Genomic DNA, 7,749 nt, shown 5'->3' with positions numbered 1-7,749 from the left:
GGGAGACTGGAGACTCCTCGCAGAGTCAAGTCACAGCGCTTGAGGGAACATCTCCAGGACACCCGCAGCAATCAACCCCATCACCCTCTGGCCCAACATTTCAACCCCCCTTCCACTCTGCCGAGAACATGCAGGTCCTGGGCCTCCTCCATCGCCGCTCACTCCCCACCCGATGCCTGAAGGAAGAACGCCCCACCTTTCGCATCGGATAAATTCAACCCCAGGACATCAATGTGGACTTCACCAGTTTCCTCATTTCCCCTCCCCCCACCTTACCTCAGTTCCAACCTTCCAGCTCAGCGCTGTCCTCATGACCTGTCCTACCTGCCAATCTCCCTTCTCAAGTGTTCGCTCCACCCTCCTCTCTGACCTGTCACCTCCATCCCCACCCCCATTCACCTATTGTACTCTTTGCTACCTTCGGCCCAGCACCCCCCAATTTATCTCGCCATCCCTGGAAGCGTCCTGCCTCTATTCCTGATGAAGGGCTTAAGCCCGAAATGTCGATTTTCCTGCTCCTCGGAAGCTGTCTGACCTGCTGTGCCTTTCCAGTACCACTCTGATCTAAACTCTGGTTTCCAGCATCTGCAGTCCCCACTTTTGCCTACCCAATAAACCCAGTGTGACGATTTCACATCAACAAACTGACACTAGCAGACACAAGGTCTGCTGAAACCCTAGCCACATTACTTTACATTAAAGACATCTGTGAAATGATTTCCAGATAACTCAACCCTCTCAGCATTAAACAACGGCTAGTGAACCTTAAATACCCTATACAAACAACCCGCAAACGAATGTTATTTACAAAATACCATACAAGGAAATACATGAACTCTGCCGCACAGTTCTCTGTGGCAAGAAATGCTGGGATGAGATAAGGAAGATTTTTTCAGCCAAAACGAATCGGCACTAACTGGACAGCCATTTAAAATCAACGCTGTCAGGCCAGGATGGAAGACCGGAAGGGATAATCAGTTTTCTTATTTCCTGAAGATTTACAAAGCTGAGACTGGGTTTTGGTGTTTGTTCCCTTTCCACTCCCAGGAGCCGCAGTGGTTGGGGCGGTGAGTTGGGGAAAGTGAAATGTGCCCGTGAGCAGCGTGTGGGGCTATTTCAGCTTCCCCTCCTCTGACAGCGCTGTGACGTGACTCTGATGTTCTCAGGGACACTTACTGACGCGAGACAGTGAAAAGAGTCTCGTTCCTGCAGATCAGGAATTCAAACCGTATGCCGGCTTCAGGACAATGAGAAAGATTAATTGGGGTGTGTGAAGAAGCTGTGAGCTGCATTTCAAACATGTAGGTGGAGTCATATGCGTCATCCATTGCGCCCCTGGCACTGTGCGTACCTGACGCCGCCATGCTGCAGAGTTCTGACGTTATACGGACATGCGCAGCAATGGGAACATTCACAAGGTGAACAGCCAAAGATAATCACCGTCACTGCTTCCCTTCCATCGACCCAACTTTGTGAAGCAGTATCTTTCACTGGCAAATAAAACACCTTTGTCCTCAGGTGCCTGCCTCATTTCGACCACGGCTTCACGCCCCTCACTGTTCTAGTCTCATTTCCAAACACTTGGCTCATATCCTCAAAAGCAGCTCTGGGGATATCTGCTTGTTCCACCCTGACAGGCAGTGGGTTGCAGATTCCCGATCAGTCCCAATGTGATTGAAATATTTAAACCCCTCCACTGATTTGCATCTTTAAAAATCCGTGGAACAATCTCCCTTTCTTTTTGACGACAGTTCTCAACTGTAGTCGGCAGGGTTCACACCTGCGTGGGGAACCCGCAATGGATTTCATGTCCATCGCATTCACCACTCTGCCCACCAATACAGAACCACACTGACAGCTTCATTTCGCAGGTCTCTCTGCCTGTGGAGCTGACAAAGAGTAAATCATTGCAGAGTTTGTTTGAATCCAATCACTTCACGGTTTTCGAAAGGGTTAATATCTGCAAATGGCGATTCTGGGTGTTTCATCCCGAAAGATGAAATGGACGTTCAGTTAAAAGCAAAACCAGAAATTGCAGGAGCAACTCAGCAGGTCAGGCAGCATTTGTAGAAATAGAATCAGAGACATTTCAGAACTTTTTTTTCCTCATCCAGGAACATCCAAAACTACTGAGTTGCTCCAGCAGTTTCGCCTTCTGTCTCGGACTGTCAGCATCCGCATTCGTTTACGTTAGAAATTCAATCAATTCAGAAACCCCTTTGTGCTTCCTCAGTGGAAAAGATTTCCGTTTGGGAAACATTTTCCTGACACCATTAAAAACGCGCATCTTTGTAGACAAGAAAGCAGTAGGAGCGTGAACAGCAAACGCTCCGTCTCTGGGTGGTCTCGAGCCACCAACCTTCCGGTTAACAGCCGAACGCGCTGATCAATTGCGCCACAGAGACAGGGCCGCCCAGCGTCCGCACAGTCTCGTTGAGGAAGCTATTATTCAATTCATAATTTAACCTTCCCGCCCAGAATTACCATTGTCTTCTATCAGTTCAAACACAGCGAATACTGCAGAAAGCCAACGGGTCGAGCTGCATCCGTGGAAAGGTAAACAGAGCCGACGTTTTGAGTGTGCTACGGTTTTTGTTCAGAACTCAGTGTTTTGCCTCTTCCCGAAGTTGGTCCAGGTCTGTATCTCAATTGGCAAACACATGGCAAGTGTAGTGCCGCAATGTGAAGTTTTCGCCTTGGCTGTTTAAAAAATAAGCAGTGCATTGTTTAAATGGTGATATATTGGAATGTGGAGAAAGTGAGGACGAGAGGTGAAAGTCGAAAAATGTGGCACTGGAAAAGCAGAACAGGTCAGCTGAGGAGCAGGACAGTGAACGTTTCGGGCACAAGCCCTTTATCAGGAATGATGTATGGATGGATAAAGGGGTCTCAGAGTCCCTCCATTCCAGTCAATGCCAGTTGTCGGGCAGATGCAGCAGGCAATGAGCGAGGCAAGTGGTATATTACGAAGAGGGATTCAGTTCAGAAGTGGGGTCATTGAACATATTCAAGGCTAAATTCATCTGAGTTTTGAACAACAAAGAAGTGGATTGTTATGGGGGGAGGTAAGAAAATGGTTTTAAGACCAGTACAGGTCAGTCACAGAGTATGACAGCACTGAACAGACCCTTCATCCAACTCGTCCATGCTGAGTATGTTCTCAAACTAAACTCGTCCCACCTACCAGTGTTTGCCCATAAACCTTCGAACCTTTCATATTCATGGACTTATTCAAACATTGTAACTGTGCGTATATAAAATCATGAGGGGTATGGATAGGATAAATAGACAAAGTCTTTTTCCCTGGGGTGGGGGAGTCCAGAACGAGAGGGCATGGGTTTAGCGTTAGAGGGGAAAGATACAAAAGAGATCTAAGGGGCAACGTTTTCACGCAGAGGATTGTACGTTTATTGAATGAACTGCCAGAAGAAGTGGTGAAGTCTCGTACGATTGCAACATTTAAAAGGCATTTGGTTAGGTATATGAATAGGAAAGGTTTGGAGGGATATGGGGCCGTGCGCTGTCAGGTGGGACTAGATTGTTTTGGGATAGTTGGTCGGCATGGACAAGTTGGACCAAACAGTCTGTTTCTGTGCTGTACATCTCTGTGACTCTATGACGTCTTCTGGACATTCATTCTGCACTCAGACCACTCTCTTAAAAAACGATCCTTGTCCTGTCTTTATAAAATCTTTCTCTACTCACCACAAAATATTTGCTCCCTGATCCTGAAAACCCCAGCTGAGGGAAAGGACACCTGCTGTTCACCTCATCCGTACCCCTCATGAATTTATAATCCTCTATATGCAGTGTTCAGGGGCTCATTGAAATAATGTCCTGATGCAGCTTCGTTTGTGGGTGTTGGGATGTTTGCTTCTGTGGTTAAGCACTTGGTTTGCGTGTGTTGTTTTTCTGTAGACGCTAGTTTGAAGTTCACTGTTGACTGTTCGCTCTGCTGTGACATCTAAGAATGGCACTTTGTTGTTGTTCTCCTCCTCTTCAAACCAGGAGCCCCCCTCAGGCCTTAGTCTCACTACTTGGAACACCAACATACAGACTCATCAAAGGCCTCCACTGAAATTTAAAACACCAAGTCGAAGATTCACGCCACTCCATTTATTCCATCCAAGAATTCCTGAACACCAAAGAACTAAGTTAGAAGAGTATGGAATAATGATGTCCTTTGACATAACAGCCCTGTTCACATCCATTAACATCAACGTGGCCAAAGAAAACTGGAACACTACTCGAAGAACCAAAGACATAAACACAGCACCAACTTCATCAGCAAAGATAGCACTATCCAGCTCGTGGAACTGTGCCTTAACCACCCACTTCATATTCAGTAACAAGCCCTACAAACAAATAAACGAAACACCCATGAAACCACCAGTATCAGGATTCCTAGCAGAAGCAATAATGCAGAGTCTCAAACCAACAGCCCTTCAAACGATCCAACTCAAACTTTGTTGTCCGCCACAGTGATGACACTTTTGTCATCAAAAAATGAAGGAAATTAGAGGAAACCTACAACACCATCAACAATATCATTACTGGCATAAAATTCACAAAAGAGGAGAACAACAACAAAGTGCCATTTCGAGATGTCACAGTAGAGCGAACAGTCAATGGTAAATTCAAAACAGCGTCTATAGGAAAACAACACACACGAACCAAGTACTTAGCTACAGAAGCAATGATCCCTACACATACAAACAAGCCTGAGTCAGGACACTATTTCAACGAGGCACGACACACTGCAGTGGCCAATAACGACGAAGACCAAGAAGGAACTGTACAGCGCATTTAAGGAGAATGGGCAGGCAAAAGATCCACTGAGAAATACTTCCCTGACCGGGAATCGAACCCGGGCCGCAGCGGTGAAAGCGCCGAATCCTAACCACTAGACCACCAGGGAAACAGCAGCGCGCCCTCACAGCCCTATTGTATATTGCTTTCCTGCCCGGAAATCGAACCTGGGCCACGATCGTGAGAAGGCTTCCACCAATGTCATTGCTTGTATCCATTGCTCCCGATGCGGTCTCCTCTACATTAGGGAGACTGGAGACTCCTCGCAGAGTCAAGTCACAGCGCTTGAGGGAACATCTCCAGGACACCCGCACCAATCAACCCCATCACCCTCTCAACTCCCCCTCCCACTCTGCCGAGGACACGCAGGTCCTGGGCCTCCTCCATCGCCGCTCACTCCCCACCCGATGCCTGAAGGAAGAACGCCCCATCTTTCACCTCGGATAAATTCAACCCCAGGACATCAATGTGGACTTCACCAGTTTCCTCATTTCCCCTCCCCCCACCTTACCTCAGTTCCAACCTTTCAGCTCAGCGCTGTCCTCATGACCTGTCCTACCTGCCCATCTCCCTTCTCAACTGTCCGCTCCACCCTCCTCTCTGACCTGTCACCTCCATCCCCACCCCCATTCACCTATTGTACTCTTCGGTACCTTCGGCCCAGCAGCCCCCCCCCCCCCCCCACCCCCCACCCACCCCCAATTTATCTCGTCATCCCTGGAAGCGTCCTGCCTCTGTTCCTGATGAAGGGCTTTTTCCCGAAACGTCGGTTTTCCTGCTCCTCGGAAGCTGTCTGACCTGCTGTGCTTTTCCAGCACCACTCTGATCAAAACTTTGGTTGCCAGCATCTGCAGTCCTCACTTTTGCCGACCCAATAAACCCAGTGTGACGATTTCACATCAACAAACTGACACTAGCAGACACAAGGTCTGCAGAAACCCTAGCCACATTACTTTACTTTAAAGACATCTGTGAAATGATGTCCAGACAACTCAAACCTCTCAGCATTAAACAACAGCTAGTGAACCTTAAATACAAACAACCCGCGAACGAATGTTATTTACAAAATACCATACAAGGAAATATATACATGAATTCTGCCGCACAGTTCTCTGTGGCAAGAAATGCTGGGATGAGATAAGGAAGATTTTTTCAGCCAAAACGAATCGGCACTAACTGGACAGCCATTTAAAATCAACGCTGTCAGGCCAGGATGGAAGATTGGAAGGGATAATCAGTTTTCTTATTTCCTGAAGATTTACAAAGCTGAGACTGGGTTTTGGTGATTGTTCCCTTTCCACTCCCAGGAGCCGCAGTGGTTGGGGCAGTGAGTTGGGGAAAGTGAAATGTGCCCGTGAGCAGCGTGTGGGGCTCTTTCAGCTTCCCCTCCTCTGACAGCGCTGTGACGTGACTCTGATGTTTTCAGGGACACTTACTGACGCGAGACAGTGAAAAGATTCTCATTCCCGCAGATCGGGAATTCAAACCGTATGCCGGCTTCAGGACAATGTGAAAGATTAATTGGGATGTGTGAAGAAGCTGTGAGCTGCATTTCAAACAGGGAGGTGGAGTCAGATGCGTCATCCATTGCGCCCCCGGCCCTGTGCGTACCTGACGCCGCCATGCTGCAGAGTTCTGACGTTATACGGACATGCGCAGCAATGGGAACATTCACAAGGTGAACAGCCAAAGATCATCATCGTCACTGCTTCCCTTCCATTGTACCAAATTTGTGAAGCAGTATCTTTCACTGGCAAATAACACACCTTTGTCCTCAGGTGTCTGCCTCATTTCGACCACGACTTCACGCCCCTCACTGTTCTCGTCTCATTTCCAAACACTTGGCTCATATCCTCAAAAGCAGCTCTGCGGGTACTTGCTTGTTCCACCCTGACAGGCAGTGGGTTGCAGATTCCCGATCAGTCCCAATGTGATTGAAATATTTCAACACCTCCACTGATTTGCATCTTAAAAAAAAAACGTGGAGCAATCTCCCTTTCTTTTTGACGACAGTTCTCAACTGTCGTCGGCAGGATTCACACCTGCGTGGGGAAACCGCAATGGATTTCATGTCCATCGCATTCACCACTCGGCCCACGAATACAGAATCACACTGACAGCTTCATTTCCCAGGTCTCTCTGCCTGTGGAGCTGAGAAAGAGTGAATCATTGCAGAGTTTGTTTAAATACAATCACTTCACAGGTTTCGAAAGGGTTAAATATCTGCAAATGGCAGGTCTGGGTGTTTCATCCCGAAAGATGAAATGGACGTTCAGTTAAAAACAAAACCAGAAATTGCAGGAGCAACCCAGCAGGTCAGGCAGCATCTGTAGAAAGAGAATCAGAGACAACATTTCAGAACTTTTTTTTCCCTCATCCAAACCTCCCGAGTTGCTCCAGCAGTTTCGCTTTCTGTCTCGGACTGTAAGCATCCGCAGTCCTTTACGTTAGAAATTCAATCAATTCAGAAACACCTTTGTGCTTCCTCAGTGGAAAAGATTTCCGTTTGGGAAACATTTTCCTGACACCTTTAAAAACGCGCATCTTTGCAGCCAAGAAAGCGGTTGGAGCGAGAACAGCAAACGCACCGTCTCGGGCTGGTCTCGAACTAACAACCACCCGGTTTATAGCCGAACGCGCTGACCAGTTGCGCCACAGAGACAGGCCCAGGCCTTCCTGCACAGTCTCGTTGAGGAAGTTACTATTCAATTCATAATTCAACCTGCCCCGCACAGAAGTACCATTGTCAAAGCACTGATAACATGGTAGTCTGGTGTCAGCTCGGATAACAGGTCCTGATTTCTCTGTCCTCTGGTCCCCCTGTTCCCACAGAGTAAAATGTTGTCTGTTCTCAGCTCTACTCGATTTCTGCTGAATCTTTGACCCCCTTTTACACCTTCTGGATCAATAAAATATTCTGAGCCTCCAGGAAATGACACC

At 47.7% G+C, this 7,749-nt stretch overlaps 1 non-coding gene across 1 annotated transcript; it reads right to left on the bottom strand.

The window, feature by feature from the left end:
- Positions 1-4,846: 4,846 nt before the first annotated feature.
- Positions 4,847-4,918, bottom strand: trnae-uuc (transfer RNA glutamic acid (anticodon UUC)). The gene has a single exon. It is a non-coding gene; the product is annotated as a tRNA-Glu (tRNA).
- Positions 4,919-7,749: the final 2,831 nt, after the last annotated feature.

The sequence above is a fragment of the Chiloscyllium plagiosum genome, unplaced genomic scaffold (assembly GCF_037043375.1).
Source record: "Chiloscyllium plagiosum isolate Xiang-an unplaced genomic scaffold, Cpla_swu_hap1 HiC_scaffold_27, whole genome shotgun sequence".
NCBI classification, from domain to species: domain Eukaryota; kingdom Metazoa; phylum Chordata; class Chondrichthyes; order Orectolobiformes; family Hemiscylliidae; genus Chiloscyllium; species Chiloscyllium plagiosum.
Note: the sequence above shows the minus strand (reverse complement) of the source record. Positions and strands in the feature narration are given on the sequence as shown.